The 17,741-nt window shown below is 46.0% G+C and overlaps 16 non-coding genes across 16 annotated transcripts; 5 read left to right on the plus strand and 11 right to left on the minus strand.

Annotated features, from left to right (window-relative positions):
* Positions 1–3,702: 3,702 nt before the first annotated feature.
* Positions 3,703–3,784, minus strand: TRNAS-GCU (transfer RNA serine (anticodon GCU)). The gene has a single exon. It is a non-coding gene; the product is annotated as a tRNA-Ser (tRNA).
* A 1,151-nt stretch (positions 3,785–4,935) lies between these two features.
* Positions 4,936–5,017, minus strand: TRNAS-GCU (transfer RNA serine (anticodon GCU)). Its single transcript has one exon. It is a non-coding gene; the product is annotated as a tRNA-Ser (tRNA).
* Positions 5,018–6,168: 1,151 nt separating this feature from the next.
* Positions 6,169–6,250, minus strand: TRNAS-GCU (transfer RNA serine (anticodon GCU)). Its single transcript has one exon. It is a non-coding gene; the product is annotated as a tRNA-Ser (tRNA).
* A 684-nt stretch (positions 6,251–6,934) lies between these two features.
* Positions 6,935–7,008, plus strand: TRNAT-AGU (transfer RNA threonine (anticodon AGU)). Its single transcript has one exon. It is a non-coding gene; the product is annotated as a tRNA-Thr (tRNA).
* Positions 7,009–7,401: 393 nt separating this feature from the next.
* TRNAS-GCU (transfer RNA serine (anticodon GCU)) lies at positions 7,402–7,483 on the minus strand. The gene has a single exon. It is a non-coding gene; the product is annotated as a tRNA-Ser (tRNA).
* Positions 7,484–8,167: 684 nt separating this feature from the next.
* On the plus strand, positions 8,168–8,241 carry TRNAT-AGU (transfer RNA threonine (anticodon AGU)). The gene has a single exon. It is a non-coding gene; the product is annotated as a tRNA-Thr (tRNA).
* Positions 8,242–8,625: 384 nt separating this feature from the next.
* Positions 8,626–8,707, minus strand: TRNAS-GCU (transfer RNA serine (anticodon GCU)). Its single transcript has one exon. It is a non-coding gene; the product is annotated as a tRNA-Ser (tRNA).
* A 1,160-nt stretch (positions 8,708–9,867) lies between these two features.
* Positions 9,868–9,949, minus strand: TRNAS-GCU (transfer RNA serine (anticodon GCU)). The gene has a single exon. It is a non-coding gene; the product is annotated as a tRNA-Ser (tRNA).
* A 684-nt stretch (positions 9,950–10,633) lies between these two features.
* On the plus strand, positions 10,634–10,707 carry TRNAT-AGU (transfer RNA threonine (anticodon AGU)). Its single transcript has one exon. It is a non-coding gene; the product is annotated as a tRNA-Thr (tRNA).
* A 393-nt stretch (positions 10,708–11,100) lies between these two features.
* Positions 11,101–11,182, minus strand: TRNAS-GCU (transfer RNA serine (anticodon GCU)). The gene has a single exon. It is a non-coding gene; the product is annotated as a tRNA-Ser (tRNA).
* A 684-nt stretch (positions 11,183–11,866) lies between these two features.
* Positions 11,867–11,940, plus strand: TRNAT-AGU (transfer RNA threonine (anticodon AGU)). Its single transcript has one exon. It is a non-coding gene; the product is annotated as a tRNA-Thr (tRNA).
* Positions 11,941–12,342: 402 nt separating this feature from the next.
* Positions 12,343–12,424, minus strand: TRNAS-GCU (transfer RNA serine (anticodon GCU)). The gene has a single exon. It is a non-coding gene; the product is annotated as a tRNA-Ser (tRNA).
* A 1,151-nt stretch (positions 12,425–13,575) lies between these two features.
* TRNAS-GCU (transfer RNA serine (anticodon GCU)) lies at positions 13,576–13,657 on the minus strand. Its single transcript has one exon. It is a non-coding gene; the product is annotated as a tRNA-Ser (tRNA).
* A 1,160-nt stretch (positions 13,658–14,817) lies between these two features.
* On the minus strand, positions 14,818–14,899 carry TRNAS-GCU (transfer RNA serine (anticodon GCU)). Its single transcript has one exon. It is a non-coding gene; the product is annotated as a tRNA-Ser (tRNA).
* Positions 14,900–16,825: 1,926 nt separating this feature from the next.
* TRNAT-AGU (transfer RNA threonine (anticodon AGU)) lies at positions 16,826–16,899 on the plus strand. Its single transcript has one exon. It is a non-coding gene; the product is annotated as a tRNA-Thr (tRNA).
* Positions 16,900–17,292: 393 nt separating this feature from the next.
* On the minus strand, positions 17,293–17,374 carry TRNAS-GCU (transfer RNA serine (anticodon GCU)). The gene has a single exon. It is a non-coding gene; the product is annotated as a tRNA-Ser (tRNA).
* Between the last annotated feature and the right edge of the window lie 367 nt (positions 17,375–17,741).

Raw genomic sequence — 17,741 nt, forward strand, 5'->3', positions numbered from 1 at the left:
TCAGGTCTGAATTTAGTAATGATATGGGTCTGAAGTTTTGGGGGATATTTGATGCTTTCCCCGGTTTAGGGATTGTGACCACTAATGCTTCTTGGTTTTCTGATGGAAGGACACCTGTTTGCATTGCATTCTGCATAGCTTGGCACAATGGGGACATGAAAATGTGTTGAAATATTTTATAGAATTCATTGCGAATTCCATCTGGGCCTGGAGCTTTCCCTGCTGGCAGTGAGTTAATGATTTTGGAGACTTCCTCAGATGTAATGGGTTTGTTCAGTGAGTCTAATTGTTCTGGTGTTAGCTTGGGTAATTTAGCAGATCTCAAAAAGGATCTAATTTCTGTTAACTCCGGTTCAGCCGTAAAAGGGTCTTGTTTTAGATTATATAGTGAGGAGTAAAACTCTTTAAATCTATTGGCGATATCCCTAGGGCCATATAATTTAGACTTGCCATCCTTTTGTAGCATGTATGGAATTCTAGTTTGCGTTTGTTTGGCCTTCAGTTTTGCCGCTAGTAATTTCCCTGCCTTATTTCCTTGTGCATAATGTTGTGTTTTGGTTTTCCTCAATTTGAACTCATAGGCATGTAACAAAAGGTGTTGTAGTTTATGTCGTACTTCCATCAGTTGGGTAGCTATTGCAGGAGATGGGGATATTTTGTTAGAGGACTCCAATGTTTGTAGTTTACTAAGGAGGTTAGATATTTCTTGTGATCTGATTTTTTTATCAATGTGACCATATTTTCTTAGAATGCCTCTCACAAACATCTTATATGCGTTCCAGAAAATCTCAGGTTTTACTGAGCCCTCATTAAATTTTATGAATTCTCTCATATCCCTTTCTATTAGTGGTCTGTATTTAGTATGTGACATAATATACGTATTGCTCCTCCACATGAAGGCTCGAGGCTGGTCGTCTTGTTCTGCCAAGGTTAATGTAATCGCGGCATGATCCGACCATTTTATAATTTCAATTGTAGCTGCTGTAGCTAATGGCAATATTTGTCTGTCCACTAGGAATAAGTCTATGCGGGAGTAACTGTTATGGACTGCAGAATGGAAAGAGTAGTCTCGTTCTGTGGTGTGTAGTATCCTCCACACATCATATAACTCTGCTTTCCAGATCCAGTTATTTAAACAGTATCGCTTAGAAAACGCTAAGGGGGTACAATCTATGGAGGAGTCTGGAATACTATTGAAATCTCCGCAGAACACAGTGCGACCTTGCTTCACAGTTTCGACCAGCCTTAAGACCTTCTGGAGGAAACCCTGTTGTCCTTTATTAAGAGCATAAATATTTACGATTGTATGTTGGACATTATTCAATGTTCCCACAAAAATAATATACCTTCCTTTAGTATCTAGTAGCACTTTCTCCTCATGTACTGCCACATTATTTTTTATCATTAGCATCACTCCCCTTTTTTTGGTATTGAAATGGGAATGGTATATCAAAGGGAATCCTGGATGTGAGATACGGTGCGCATCTTTTGAAATCAGGTGCGTTTCCTGAGCACAAAATATGTCACATGCAAGATTTTTTGTTTCAGACCACAGGTATGATCTCTTTTGTGGGGTGTTTAATCCTTTAACATTTAGTGAAGCAAATTTAAGAACCATCTTACTTCGTTTTATATATATTCTTATCCCTCAGGCACTTTATGCATATACATCGGATCAGTAGGAGTTTCGCTACCTTATTTCTTAAGAGGTTCCCCCCTCCCCCTGCCCCCCTGTTTTGAACATACACATCCCAAAAACCAAGTGAGTAAACAGTAACAAAAATCAAAAGAGCACTATGCACTCTAGAAAAGGATATAACGCGCACCCAATGGTGCGGGATCAGGGTACCAGTCATGTAGAGGCCGGTTCCAGTGAAAGAGAGGATTCTCCATCCTCCAGGGCAAACAATCCATTCATCTGCGATCCCTCTTCTTCCTCTGCTGCCATTCTGCTTCCAGCGGTGGCTTCTGCTTCTCTTTTGGAGGATCTGCTACCACTTGCACATTCCAACGACTCAGGAGAGCTTTGCCTTCTTCCAGATTGTGTATGATGTAGGTTTTATTATCTCTGGAGATGATGAGACGTGTAGGGAACCCCCATTTGTAGGCGAGTTGCTTATCACGTAGAGCTTTTGTTATCGGGAGTAATGACCTGCGATGTTGTAGGGTTGCAGCTGATAGGTCAGCATATATCGCCAGATTGTGATATGGGGCTGGTAGCTGGGCTATCTTCCTTGCAGCTAGCATTATGCGATCCTTTGTTTGGTAAAAATGGATCCTGGCAAGGACATCCCTCGGGATATTTTCCGGCAGGTGGCTTGGTCTCGGTACCCTGTGTATTCTATCTACTGCCATCTCTTGTGCTGTTATGTCTGGAAGAAGGATTTTCATTAGTTGATGTAGGTACTGCATTAAATCTTTGGGGGAGATAGACTCTGGTATACCTCGCAGCTTAATGTTGTTTCTCCGAGATCTATCCTCTAGATCCGCCACTTTTGCTCTCAACTGTGTCATCTCATCTTCTAGCTCATAGTGTGCGTCTATTAACTCGTTGTGGGAAGACACAACATCCCCCATTTTATTTTCAATGTGGTCTACTCTGCTGCCTAGGTGTGTTACAGATTCCTGTAATGGTCTTACGAGCTGTGCCACATCGTCTTTAAATGTGCGTCTTAATATCAATAACATGCCCCTCATAGAGGCCTCGGTTATACTTGCATCTGAGGCTGGTAAATTGTCAAAGATATCAGAGTTCTCACCTTCTGCCTCGTTTTTCTTTGGGCTTTGTTCTGGGGAGTTCTCACTGCCACTATCCGACCAGAGTCGCGGTTTCTGTTTTGCGGGACTTCCACTTTGTGAAGATGGCGCCGAGCGTGGTGATGAGCGGGAGGAGGTCAATGGCGGGAAATGGTCTGCTATGGCTTCTCCTGCGCCTATGGTATACCCGTCGGTCTCCGCTATCTCCGCTGCTCCAGCCAGTCGGGGCAGCGACGGGGCTGAGCTCGTTCTCCGCAATTCCGCGGGACTCTGACTTTGCGACTCCGGAGGAGGTTGAGATGCTGTTACCATCTGCGCACATGTCCCATCGCCATGTTGGATAGGGTCCCGGTCTGCGGCGCCAAAGAACTCCGTAAGTTTTCGTGGTTTCGCCCCTTGCTTTTTCCTTTTGGTCACCATGGTAGGTATTCCACCTCTTCCCCTGCTAGGATCGTCAACTTTTGTGCTTTGTTAGTCGCTTTGGGCCCTGTTCTCGGAGCGGAGCTCAGCTAGTGTGCGACCATTCACTCCGGCTGCCTAGCCACGCCCCTCTTTCTTCTCTTTTTTTTAGCTTCTGAAGCAAACCAAAAAAAAGTTATTCGCTCACGTCTGACATCTTACTTGTCTTTCACACAGTCCTAAGGTAGACCAGTCAGGGGATCTAGAATCAGTACCAGCTAAAGGCTGCAAAGGACAAAGAGGCCTTCATCTTCATGAGAAGGCCGAGGATGCCATCAAGCATGAAAAATAAAAAGAGTGGACTTAACCCGTTGATATGCCACGTAACTTGTATGCCACACAACAAATATGCGTCTTTCCTAGCTTTAATAAGAGCCGTCTTGAGAGGTCACAGTTAAAGTCCACCATGGAGGGGACAATCACTGCTTGTCCAGTAAAAAGAGGATTAGCAAACAAAGATTTCAGCTTGGACGAAGCAGAAGAAATCGACGAGGATGGGATTCGAACCCATGCATGCAGAGCACAATGGATTAGCAGTCCATCGCCTTAACCACTCGGCCACCTCGTCCTGGTGAGCGCCGTGGTTCCCTTTGACAAACTCCCAAACAAAGTGTGCCTAGTCGGTGCCTGCAGAGTTTTGCTGATCGGTCATGGGCTGAGTGGGTCATACCTCGCCTCCTACAGTAAGTAATGCCTCAAGAAGATGCATGGAAAACCCTTGAAAGGTGGACCTATGCTAAGGGATGCCAAACCATTTCCAGACATCCCTGGCATGTCTTCCATCCATCTATTCTGCCTTATGCATGGAAAGCAGAGCAGGTAACAATTCTTGCTCTGCTAAGAAGCGGCTCAATCACCTATGGAACCGCAAACCTCTAGCTCTCCACGAAGTTCCAGCTGCTATTGTCGTCTGCAAATTTGTTGGTGTGGATGCCTTTTTCAAAAAGTTTTTGCTTTTCTAATTGTCATGACTGAAAGCTTCATCCTTTTACAAGTTGCTGCCAAGTATGGAACAGAACTCCAGTACCGTGTGGGCCCTTAAAGAAAGCAGTGGAAAACGACTGCGGATAAAGGGACACACCTCAGTTGTCTACCTAGTATCTGCTCACCTTCCTTTTTCCAGCCCTGAAAAGAAAAACCATGAAGGTTTGAGCCACCCCATCAGGTCATGAAAGGTTGCAGGAATTGGAAACATCCGATAGCAGTGGCGTTTTTTTTAAGCTGCACAGCTGTGCCAGCTTTGCCATCACAAGGCGCTGTGGCTTAGTTGGTTAAAGCGCCTGTCTAGTAAACAGGAGATCCTGAGTTTGAATCTCAGCAGTGCCTTTCTTTCTTCTCTTTTGAGCTTCTGAAGCAAACCAAAAAAAAGTTATTCGCTCACGTCTGACATCTTACTTGTCTTTCACACAGTCCTAAGGTAGACCAGTCAGGGGATCTAGAATCAGTACCAGCTAAAGGCTGCAAAGGACAAAGAGGCCTTCATCTTCATGAGAAGGCCGAGGATGCCATCAAGCATGAAAAATAAAAAGAGTGGACTTAACCCGTTGATATGCCACGTAACTTGTATGCCGCACAACAAATATGCGTCTTTCCTAGCTTTAATAAGAGCCGTCTTGAGAGGTCACAGTTAAAGTCCACCATGGAGGGGACAATCACTGCTTGTCCAGTAAAAAGAGGATTAGCAAACAAAGATTTCAGCTTGGACGAAGCAGAAGAAATCGACGAGGATGGGATTCGAACCCATGCATGCAGAGCACAATGGATTAGCAGTCCATCGCCTTAACCACTCGGCCACCTCGTCCTGGTGAGCGCCGTGGTTCCCTTTGACAAACTCCCAAACAAAGTGTGCCTAGTCGGTGCCTGCAGAGTTTTGCTGATCGGTCATGGGCTGAGTGGGTCATACCTCGCCTCCTACAGTAAGTAATGCCTCAAGAAGATGCATGGAAAACCCTTGAAAGGTGGACCTATGCTAAGGGATGCCAAACCATTTCCAGACATCCCTGGCATGTCTTCCATCCATCTATTCTGCCTTATGCATGGAAAGCAGAGCAGGTAACAATTCTTGCTCTGCTAAGAAGCGGCTCAATCACCTATGGAACCGCAAACCTCTAGCTCTCCACGAAGTTCCAGCTGCTATTGTCGTCTGCAAATTTGTCGGTGTGGATGCCTTTTTCAAAAAGTTTTTGCTTTTCTAATTGTCATGACTGAAAGCTTCATCCTTTTACAAGTTGCTGCCAAGTATGGAACAGAACTCCAGTACCGTGTGGGCCCTTAAAGAAAGCAGTGGAAAACGACTGCGGATAAAGGGACACACCTCAGTTGTCTACCTAGTATCTGCTCACCTTCCTTTTTCCAGCCCTGAAAAGAAAAACCATGAAGGTTTGAGCCACCCCATCAGGTCATGAAAGGTTGCAGGAATTGGAAACATCCGATAGCAGTGGCGTTTTTTTTAAGCTGCACAGCTGTGCCAGCTTTGCCATCACAAGGCGCTGTGGCTTAGTTGGTTAAAGCGCCTGTCTAGTAAACAGGAGATCCTGAGTTTGAATCTCAGCAGTGCCTTTCTTTCTTCTCTTTTGAGCTTCTGAAGCAAACCAAAAAAAAGTTATTCGCTCACGTCTGACATCTTACTTGTCTTTCACACAGTCCTAAGGTAGACCAGTCAGGGGATCTAGAATCAGTACCAGCTAAAGGCTGCAAAGGACAAAGAGGCCTTCATCTTCATGAGAAGGCCGAGGATGCCATCAAGCATGAAAAATAAAAAGAGTGGACTTAACCCGTTGATATGCCACGTAACTTGTATGCCACACAACAAATATGCGTCTTTCCTAGCTTTAATAAGAGCCGTCTTGAGAGGTCACAGTTAAAGTCCACCATGGAGGGGACAATCACTGCTTGTCCAGTAAAAAGAGGATTAGCAAACAAAGATTTCAGCTTGGACGAAGCAGAAGAAATCGACGAGGATGGGATTCGAACCCATGCATGCAGAGCACAATGGATTAGCAGTCCATCGCCTTAACCACTCGGCCACCTCGTCCTGGTGAGCGCCGTGGTTCCCTTTGACAAACTCCCAAACAAAGTGTGCCTAGTCGGTGCCTGCAGAGTTTTGCTGATCGGTCATGGGCTGAGTGGGTCATACCTCGCCTCCTACAGTAAGTAATGCCTCAAGAAGATGCATGGAAAACCCTTGAAAGGTGGACCTATGCTAAGGGATGCCAAACCATTTCCAGACATCCCTGCCATGTCTTCCATCCATCTATTCTGCCTTATGCATGGAAAGCAGAGCAGGTAACAATTCTTGCTCTGCTAAGAAGCGGCTCAATCACCTATGGAACCGCAAACCTCTAGCTCTCCACGAAGTTCCAGCTGCTATTGTCGTCTGCAAATTTGTCGGTGTGGATGCCTTTTTCAAAAAGTTTTTGCTTTTCTAATTGTCATGACTGAAAGCTTCATCCTTTTACAAGTTGCTGCCAAGTATGGAACAGAACTCCAGTACCGTGTGGGCCCTTAAAGAAAGCAGTGGAAAACGACTGCGGATAAAGGGACACACCTCAGTTGTCTACCTAGTATCTGCTCACCTTCCTTTTTCCAGCCCTGAAAAGAAAAACCATGAAGGTTTGAGCCACCCCATCAGGTCATGAAAGGTTGCAGGAATTGGAAACATCCGATAGCAGTGGCGTTTTTTTTAAGCTGCACAGCTGTGCCAGCTTTGCCATCACAAGGCGCTGTGGCTTAGTTGGTTAAAGCACCTGTCTAGTAAACAGGAGATCCTGAGTTCGAATCTCAGCAGTGCCTTTCTTTCTTCACTTTTGAGCTTCTGAAGCAAACCAAAAAAAAGTTATTCGCTCACGTCTGACATCTTACTTGTCTTTCACACAGTCCTAAGGTAGACCAGTCAGGGGATCTAGAATCAGTACCAGCTAAAGGCTGCAAAGGACAAAGAGGCCTTCATCTTCATGAGAAGGCCGAGGATGCCATCAAGCATGAAAAATAAAAAGAGTGGACTTAACCCGTTGATATGCCACGTAACTTGTATGCCACACAACAAATATGCGTCTTTCCTAGCTTTAATAAGAGCCGTCTTGAGAGGTCACAGTTAAAGTCCACCATGGAGGGGACAATCACTGCTTGTCCAGTAAAAAGAGGATTAGCAAACAAAGATTTCAGCTTGGACGAAGCAGAAGAAATCGACGAGGATGGGATTCGAACCCATGCATGCAGAGCACAATGGATTAGCAGTCCATCGCCTTAACCACTCGGCCACCTCGTCCTGGTGAGCGCCGTGGTTCCCTTTGACAAACTCCCAAACAAAGTGTGCCTAGTCGGTGCCTGCAGAGTTTTGCTGATCGGTCATGGGCTGAGTGGGTCATACCTCGCCTCCTACAGTAAGTAATGCCTCAAGAAGATGCATGGAAAACCCTTGAAAGGTGGACCTATGCTAAGGGATGCCAAACCATTTCCAGACATCCCTGGCATGTCTTCCATCCATCTATTCTGCCTTATGCATGGAAAGCAGAGCAGGTAACAATTCTTGCTCTGCTAAGAAGCGGCTCAATCACCTATGGAACCGCAAACCTCTAGCTCTCCACGAAGTTCCAGCTGCTATTGTCGTCTGCAAATTTGTCGGTGTGGATGCCTTTTTCAAAAAGTTTTTGCTTTTCTAATTGTCATGACTGAAAGCTTCATCCTTTTACAAGTTGCTGCCAAGTATGGAACAGAACTCCAGTACCGTGTGGGCCCTTAAAGAAAGCAGTGGAAAACGACTGCGGATAAAGGGACACACCTCAGTTGTCTACCTAGTATCTGCTCACCTTCCTTTTTCCAGCCCTGAAAAGAAAAACCATGAAGGTTTGAGCCACCCCATCAGGTCATGAAAGGTTGCAGGAATTGGAAACATCCGATAGCAGTGGCGTTTTTTTTAAGCTGCACAGCTGTGCCAGCTTTGCCATCACAAGGCGCTGTGGCTTAGTTGGTTAAAGCACCTGTCTAGTAAACAGGAGATCCTGAGTTCGAATCTCAGCAGTGCCTCTCTTTTGAGCTTCTGAAGCAAACCAAAAAAAAGTTATTCGCTCACGTCTGACATCTTACTTGTCTTTCACACAGTCCTAAGGTAGACCAGTCAGGGGATCTAGAATCAGTACCAGCTAAAGGCTGCAAAGGACAAAGAGGCCTTCATCTTCATGAGAAGGCCGAGGATGCCATCAAGCATGAAAAATAAAAAGAGTGGACTTAACCCGTTGATATGCCACGTAACTTGTATGCCACACAACAAATATGCGTCTTTCCTAGCTTTAATAAGAGCCGTCTTGAGAGGTCACAGTTAAAGTCCACCATGGAGGGGACAATCACTGCTTGTCCAGTAAAAAGAGGATTAGCAAACAAAGATTTCAGCTTGGACGAAGCAGAAGAAATCGACGAGGATGGGATTCGAACCCATGCATGCAGAGCACAATGGATTAGCAGTCCATCGCCTTAACCACTCGGCCACCTCGTCCTGGTGAGCGCCGTGGTTCCCTTTGACAAACTCCCAAACAAAGTGTGCCTAGTCGGTGCCTGCAGAGTTTTGCTGATCGGTCATGGGCTGAGTGGGTCATACCTCGCCTCCTACAGTAAGTAATGCCTCAAGAAGATGCATGGAAAACCCTTGAAAGGTGGACCTATGCTAAGGGATGCCAAACCATTTCCAGACATCCCTGGCATGTCTTCCATCCATCTATTCTGCCTTATGCATGGAAAGCAGAGCAGGTAACAATTCTTGCTCTGCTAAGAAGCGGCTCAATCACCTATGGAACCGCAAACCTCTAGCTCTCCACGAAGTTCCAGCTGCTATTGTCGTCTGCAAATTTGTCGGCGTGGATGCCTTTTTCAAAAAGTTTTTGCTTTTCTAATTGTCATGACTGAAAGCTTCATCCTTTTATAAGTTGCTGCCAAGTATGGAACAGAACTCCAGTACCGTGTGGGCCCTTAAAGAAAGCAGTGGAAAACGACTGCGGATAAAGGGACACACCTCAGTTGTCTACCTAGTATCTGCTCACATTCCTTTTTCCAGCCCTGAAAAGAAAAACCATGAAGGTTTGAGCCACCCCATCAGGTCATGAAAGGTTGCAGGAATTGGAAACATCCGATAGCAGTGGCGTTTTTTTTAAGCTGCACAGCTGTGCCAGCTTTGCCATCACAAGGTGCTGTGGCTTAGTTGGTTAAAGCGCCTGTCTAGTAAACAGGAGATCCTGAGTTTGAATCTCAGCAGTGCCTTTCTTTCTTCTCTTTTGAGCTTCTGAAGCAAACCAAAAAAAAGTTATTCGCTCACGTCTGACATCTTACTTGTCTTTCACACAGTCCTAAGGTAGACCAGTCAGGGGATCTAGAATCAGTACCAGCTAAAGGCTGCAAAGGACAAAGAGGCCTTCATCTTCATGAGAAGGCCGAGAAGGCCGAGGATGCCATCAAGCATGAAAAATAAAAAGAGTGGACTTAACCCGTTGATATGCCACGTAACTTGTATGCCACACAACAAATATGCGTCTTTCCTAGCTTTAATAAGAGCCGTCTTGAGAGGTCACAGTTAAAGTCCACCATGGAGGGGACAATCACTGCTTGTCCAGTAAAAAGAGGATTAGCAAACAAAGATTTCAGCTTGGACGAAGCAGAAGAAATCGACGAGGATGGGATTCGAACCCATGCATGCAGAGCACAATGGATTAGCAGTCCATCGCCTTAACCACTCGGCCACCTCGTCCTGGTGAGCGCCGTGGTTCCCTTTGACAAACTCCCAAACAAAGTGTGCCTAGTCGGTGCCTGCAGAGTTTTGCTGATCGGTCATGGGCTGAGTGGGTCATACCTCGCCTCCTACAGTAAGTAATGCCTCAAGAAGATGCATGGAAAACCCTTGAAAGGTGGACCTATGCTAAGGGATGCCAAACCATTTCCAGACTTCCCTGGCATGTCTTCCATCCATCTATTCTGCCTTATGCATGGAAAGCAGAGCAGGTAACAATTCTTGCTCTGCTAAGAAGCGGCTCAATCACCTATGGAACCGCAAACCTCTAGCTCTCCACGAAGTTCCAGCTGCTATTGTCGTCTGCAAATTTGTCGGTGTGGATGCCTTTTTCAAAAAGTTTTTGCTTTTCTAATTGTCATGACTGAAAGCTTCATCCTTTTACAAGTTGCTGCCAAGTATGGAACAGAACTCCAGTACCGTGTGGGCCCTTAAAGAAAGCAGTGGAAAACGACTGCGGATAAAGGGACACACCTCAGTTTTCTACCTAGTATCTGCTCACCTTCCTTTTTCCAGCCCTGAAAAGAAAAACCATGAAGGTTTGAGCCACCCCATCAGGTCATGAAAGGTTGCAGGAATTGGAAACATCCGATAGCAGTGGCGTTTTTTTTAAGCTGCACAGCTGTGCCAGCTTTGCCATCACAAGGCGCTGTGGCTTAGTTGGTTAAAGCGCCTGTCTAGTAAACAGGAGATCCTGAGTTCGAATCTCAGCAGTGCCTTTCTTTCTTCTCTTTTGAGCTTCTGAAGCAAACCAAAAAAAAGTTATTCGCTCACGTCTGACATCTTACTTGTCTTTCACACAGTCCTAAGGTAGACCAGTCAGGGGATCTAGAATCAGTACCAGCTAAAGGCTGCAAAGGACAAAGAGGCCTTCATCTTCATGAGAAGGCCGAGGATGCCATCAAGCATGAAAAATAAAAAGAGTGGACTTAACCCGTTGATATGCCACGTAACTTGTATGCCACACAACAAATATGCGTCTTTCCTAGCTTTAATAAGAGCCGTCTTGAGAGGTCACAGTTAAAGTCCACCATGGAGGGGACAATCACTGCTTGTCCAGTAAAAAGAGGATTAGCAAACAAAGATTTCAGCTTGGACGAAGCAGAAGAAATCGACGAGGATGGGATTCGAACCCATGCATGCAGAGCACAATGGATTAGCAGTCCATCGCCTTAACCACTCGGCCACCTCGTCCTGGTGAGCGCCGTGGTTCCCTTTGACAAACTCCCAAACAAAGTGTGCCTAGTCGGTGCCTGCAGAGTTTTGCTGATCGGTCATGGGCTGAGTGGGTCATACCTCGCCTCCTACAGTAAGTAATGCCTCAAGAAGATGCATGGAAAACCCTTGAAAGGTGGACCTATGCTAAGGGATGCCAAACCATTTCCAGACTTCCCTGGCATGTCTTCCATCCATCTATTCTGCCTTATGCATGGAAAGCAGAGCAGGTAACAATTCTTGCTCTGCTAAGAAGCGGCTCAATCACCTATGGAACCGCAAACCTCTAGCTCTCCACGAAGTTCCAGCTGCTATTGTCGTCTGCAAATTTGTCGGTGTGGATGCCTTTTTCAAAAAGTTTTTGCTTTTCTAATTGTCATGACTGAAAGCTTCATCCTTTTACAAGTTGCTGCCAAGTATGGAACAGAACTCCAGTACCGTGTGGGCCCTTAAAGAAAGCAGTGGAAAATGACTGCGGATAAAGGGACACACCTCAGTTGTCTACCTAGTATCTGCTCACCTTCCTTTTTCCAGCCCTGAAAAGAAAAACCATGAAGGTTTGAGCCACCCCATCAGGTCATGAAAGGTTGCAGGAATTGGAAACATCCGATAGCAGTGGCGTTTTTTTTAAGCTGCACAGCTGTGCCAGCTTTGCCATCACAAGGCGCTGTGGCTTAGTTGGTTAAAGCGCCTGTCTAGTAAACAGGAGATCCTGAGTTCGAATCTCAGCAGTGCCTTTCTTTCTTCTCTTTTGAGCTTCTGAAGCAAACCAAAAAAAAGTTATTCGCTCACGTCTGACATCTTACTTGTCTTTCACACAGTCCTAAGGTAGACCAGTCAGGGGATCTAGAATCAGTACCAGCTAAAGGCTGCAAAGGACAAAGAGGCCTTCATCTTCATGAGAAGGCCGAGAAGGCCGAGCATGCCATCAAGCATGAAAAATAAAAAGAGTGGACTTAACCCGTTGATATGCCACGTAACTTGTATGCCACACAACAAATATGCGTCTTTCGTAGCTTTAATAAGAGCCGTCTTGAGAGGTCACAGTTAAAGTCCACCATGGAGGGGACAATCACTGCTTGTCCAGTAAAAAGAGGATTAGCAAACAAAGATTTCAGCTTGGACGAAGCAGAAGAAATCGACGAGGATGGGATTCGAACCCATGCATGCAGAGCACAATGGATTAGCAGTCCATCGCCTTAACCACTCGGCCACCTCGTCCTGGTGAGCGCCGTGGTTCCCTTTGACAAACTCCCAAACAAAGTGTGCCTAGTCGGTGCCTGCAGAGTTTTGCTGATCGGTCATGGGCTGAGTGGGTCATACCTCGCCTCCTACAGTAAGTAATGCCTCAAGAAGATGCATGGAAAACCCTTGAAAGGTGGACCTATGCTAAGGGATGCCAAACCATTTCCAGACATCCCTGGCATGTCTTCCATCCATCTATTCTGCCTTATGCATGGAAAGCAGAGCAGGTAACAATTCTTGCTCTGCTAAGAAGCGGCTCAATCACCTATGGAACCGCAAACCTCTAGCTCTCCACGAAGTTCCAGCTGCTATTGTCGTCTGCAAATTTGTCGGTGTGGATGCCTTTTTCAAAAAGTTTTTGCTTTTCTAATTGTCATGACTGAAAGCTTCATCCTTTTACAAGTTGCTGCCAAGTATGGAACAGAACTCCAGTACCGTGTGGGCCCTTAAAGAAAGCAGTGGAAAACGACTGCGGATAAAGGGACACACCTCAGTTGTCTACCTAGTATCTGCTCACCTTCCTTTTTCCAGCCCTGAAAAGAAAAACCATGAAGGTTTGAGCCACCCCATCAGGTCATGAAAGGTTGCAGGAATTGGAAACATCCGATAGCAGTGGCGTTTTTTTTAAGCTGCACAGCTGTGCCAGCTTTGCCATCACAAGGTGCTGTGGCTTAGTTGGTTAAAGCGCCTGTCTAGTAAACAGGAGATCCTGAGTTTGAATCTCAGCAGTGCCTTTCTTTCTTCTCTTTTGAGCTTCTGAAGCAAACCAAAAAAAAGTTATTCGCTCACGTCTGACATCTTACTTGTCTTTCACACAGTCCTAAGGTAGACCAGTCAGGGGATCTAGAATCAGTACCAGCTAAAGGCTGCAAAGGACAAAGAGGCCTTCATCTTCATGAGAAGGCCGAGGATGCCATCAAGCATGAAAAATAAAAAGAGTGGACTTAACCCGTTGATATGCCACGTAACTTGTATGCCACACAACAAATATGCGTCTTTCCTAGCTTTAATAAGAGCCGTCTTGAGAGGTCACAGTTAAAGTCCACCATGGAGGGGACAATCACTGCTTGTCCAGTAAAAAGAGGATTAGCAAACAAAGATTTCAGCTTGGACGAAGCAGAAGAAATCGACGAGGATGGGATTCGAACCCATGCATGCAGAGCACAATGGATTAGCAGTCCATCGCCTTAACCACTCGGCCACCTCGTCCTGGTGAGCGCCGTGGTTCCCTTTGACAAACTCCCAAACAAAGTGTGCCTAGTCGGTGCCTGCAGAGTTTTGCTGATCGGTCATGGGCTGAGTGGGTCATACCTCGCCTCCTACAGTAAGTAATGCCTCAAGAAGATGCATGGAAAACCCTTGAAAGGTGGACCTATGCTAAGGGATGCCAAACCATTTCCAGACATCCCTGGCATGTCTTCCATCCATCTATTCTGCCTTATGCATGGAAAGCAGAGCAGGTAACAATTCTTGCTCTGCTAAGAAGCGGCTCAATCACCTATGGAACCGCAAACCTCTAGCTCTCCACGAAGTTCCAGCTGCTATTGTCGTCTGCAAATTTGTCGGCGTGGATGCCTTTTTCAAAAAGTTTTTGCTTTTCTAATTGTCATGACTGAAAGCTTCATCCTTTTACAAGTTGCTGCCAAGTATGGAACAGAACTCCAGTACCGTGTGGGCCCTTAAAGAAAGCAGTGGAAAACGACTGCGGATAAAGGGACACACCTCAGTTGTCTACCTAGTATCTGCTCACATTCCTTTTTCCAGCCCTGAAAAGAAAAACCATGAAGGTTTGAGCCACCCCATCAGGTCATGAAAGGTTGCAGGAATTGGAAACATCCGATAGCAGTGGCGTTTTTTTTAAGCTGCACAGCTGTGCCAGCTTTGCCATCACAAGGTGCTGTGGCTTAGTTGGTTAAAGCGCCTGTCTAGTAAACAGGAGATCCTGAGTTTGAATCTCAGCAGTGCCTTTCTTTCTTCTCTTTTGAGCTTCTGAAGCAAACCAAAAAAAAGTTATTCGCTCACGTCTGACATCTTACTTGTCTTTCACACAGTCCTAAGGTAGACCAGTCAGGGGATCTAGAATCAGTACCAGCTAAAGGCTGCAAAGGACAAAGAGGCCTTCATCTTCATGAGAAGGCCGAGAAGGCCGAGGATGCCATCAAGCATGAAAAATAAAAAGAGTGGACTTAACCCGTTGATATGCCACGTAACTTGTATGCCACACAACAAATATGCGTCTTTCCTAGCTTTAATAAGAGCCGTCTTGAGAGGTCACAGTTAAAGTCCACCATGGAGGGGACAATCACTGCTTGTCCAGTAAAAAGAGGATTAGCAAACAAAGATTTCAGCTTGGACGAAGCAGAAGAAATCGACGAGGATGGGATTCGAACCCATGCATGCAGAGCACAATGGATTAGCAGTCCATCGCCTTAACCACTCGGCCACCTCGTCCTGGTGAGCGCCGTGGTTCCCTTTGACAAACTCCCAAACAAAGTGTGCCTAGTCGGTGCCTGCAGAGTTTTGCTGATCGGTCATGGGCTGAGTGGGTCATACCTCGCCTCCTACAGTAAGTAATGCCTCAAGAAGATGCATGGAAAACCCTTGAAAGGTGGACCTATGCTAAGGGATGCCAAACCATTTCCAGACATCCCTGGCATGTCTTCCATCCATCTATTCTGCCTTATGCATGGAAAGCAGAGCAGGTAACAATTCTTGCTCTGCTAAGAAGCGGCTCAATCACCTATGGAACCGCAAACCTCTAGCTCTCCACGAAGTTCCAGCTGCTATTGTCGTCTGCAAATTTGTCGGCGTGGATGCCTTTTTCAAAAAGTTTTTGCTTTTCTAATTGTCATGACTGAAAGCTTCATCCTTTTACAAGTTGCTGCCAAGTATGGAACAGAACTCCAGTACCGTGTGGGCCCTTAAAGAAAGCAGTGGAAAACGACTGCGGATAAAGGGACACACCTCAGTTGTCTACCTAGTATCTGCTCACATTCCTTTTTCCAGCCCTGAAAAGAAAAACCATGAAGGTTTGAGCCACCCCATCAGGTCATGAAAGGTTGCAGGAATTGGAAACATCCGATAGCAGTGGCGTTTTTTTTAAGCTGCACAGCTGTGCCAGCTTTGCCATCACCAGGTGCTGTGGCTTAGTTGGTTAAAGCGCCTGTCTAGTAAACAGGAGATCCTGAGTTTGAATCTCAGCAGTGCCTTTCTTTCTTCTCTTTTGAGCTTCTGAAGCAAACCAAAAAAAAGTTATTCGCTCACGTCTGACATCTTACTTGTCTTTCACACAGTCCTAAGGTAGACCAGTCAGGGGATCTAGAATCAGTACCAGCTAAAGGCTGCAAAGGACAAAGAGGCCTTCATCTTCATGAGAAGGCCGAGAAGGCCGAGGATGCCATCAAGCATGAAAAATAAAAAGAGTGGACTTAACCCGTTGATATGCCACGTAACTTGTATGCCACACAACAAATATGCGTCTTTCCTAGCTTTAATAAGAGCCGTCTTTAGAGGTCACAGTTAAAGTCCACCATGGAGGGGACAATCACTGCTTGTCCAGTAAAAAGAGGATTAGCAAACAAAGATTTCAGCTTGGTCGAAGCAGAAGAAATCGACAAGGATGGGATTCGAACCCATGCATGCAGAGCACAATGGATTAGCTGTCCATCGCCTTAACCACTCGGCCACCTCGTCCTGGTGAGTGCCGTGGTTCCCTTTGACAAACTCCCAAACAAAGTGTGCCTAGTCGGTGCCTGCAGAGTTTTGCTGATCGGTCATGGGCTGAGTGGGTCATACCTCGCCTCCTACAGTAAGTAATGCCTCAAGAAGATGCATGGAAAACCCTTGAAAGGTGGACCTATGCTAAGGGATGCCAAACCATTTCCAGACATCCCTGGCATGTCTTCCATCCATCTATTCTGCCTTATGCATGGAAAGCAGAGCAGGTAACAATTCTTGCTCTGCTAAGAAGCGGCTCAATCACCTATGGAACCGCAAACCTCTAGCTCTCCACGAAGTTCCAGCTGCTATTGTCGTCTGCAAATTTGTCGGTGTGGATGCCTTTTTCAAAAAGTTTTTGCTTTTCTAATTGTCATGACTGAAAGCTTCATCCTTTTACAAGTTGCTGCCAAGTATGGAACAGAACTCCAGTACCGTGTGGGCCCTTAAAGAAAGCAGTGGAAAACGACTGCGGATAAAGGGACACACCTCAGTTGTCTACCTAGTATCTGCTCACCTTCCTTTTTCCAGCCCTGAAAAGAAAAACCATGAAGGTTTGAGCCACCCCATCAGGTCATGAAAGGTTGCAGGAATTGGAAACATCCGATAGCAGTGGCGTTTTTTTTAAGCTGCACAGCTGTGCCAGCTTTGCCATCACAAGGCGCTGTGGCTTAGTTGGTTAAAGCGCCTGTCTAGTAAACAGGAGATCCTGAGTTCGAATCTCAGCAGTGCCTTTCTTTCTTCTCTTTTGAGCTTCTGAAGCAAACCAAAAAAAAGTTATTCGCTCACGTCTGACATCTTACTTGTCTTTCACACAGTCCTAAGGTAGACCAGTCAGGGGATCTAGAATCAGTACCAGCTAAAGGCTGCAAAGGACAAAGAGGCCTTCATCTTCATGAGAAGGCCGAGGATGCCATCAAGCATGAAAAATAAAAAGAGTGGACTTAACCCGTTGATATGCCACGTAACTTGTATGCCACACAACAAATATGCGTCTTTCCTAGCTTTAATAAGAGCCGTCTTGAGAGGTCACAGTTAAAGTCCACCATGGAGGGGACAATCACTGCTTGTCCAGTAAAAAGAGGATTAGCAAACAAAGATTTCAGCTTGGACGAAGCAGAAGAAATCGACGAGGATGGGATTCGAACCCATGCATGCAGAGCACAATGGATTAGCAGTCCATCGCCTTAACCACTCGGCCACCTCGTCCTGGTGAGCGCCGTGGTTCCCTTTGACAAACTCCCAAACAAAGTGTGCCTAGTCGGTGCCTGCAGAGTTTTGCTGATCGGTCATGGGCTGAGTGGGTCATACCTCGCCTCCTACAGTAAGTAATGCCTCAAGAAGATGCATGGAAAACCCTTGAAAGGTGGACCTATGCTAAGGGATGCCAAACCATTTCCAGACTTCCCTGGCATGTCTTCCATCCATCTATTCTGCCTTATGCATGGAAAGCAGAGCAGGTAACAATTCTTGCTCTGCTAAGAAGCGGCTCAATCACCTATGGAACCGCAAACCTCTAGCTCTCCACGAAGTTCCAGCTGCTATTGTCGTCTGCAAATTTGTCGGTGTGGATGCC

Source organism: Engystomops pustulosus, chromosome 7 (assembly GCF_040894005.1).
Source record: "Engystomops pustulosus chromosome 7, aEngPut4.maternal, whole genome shotgun sequence".
In the NCBI taxonomy this organism is placed as follows: domain Eukaryota; kingdom Metazoa; phylum Chordata; class Amphibia; order Anura; family Leptodactylidae; genus Engystomops; species Engystomops pustulosus.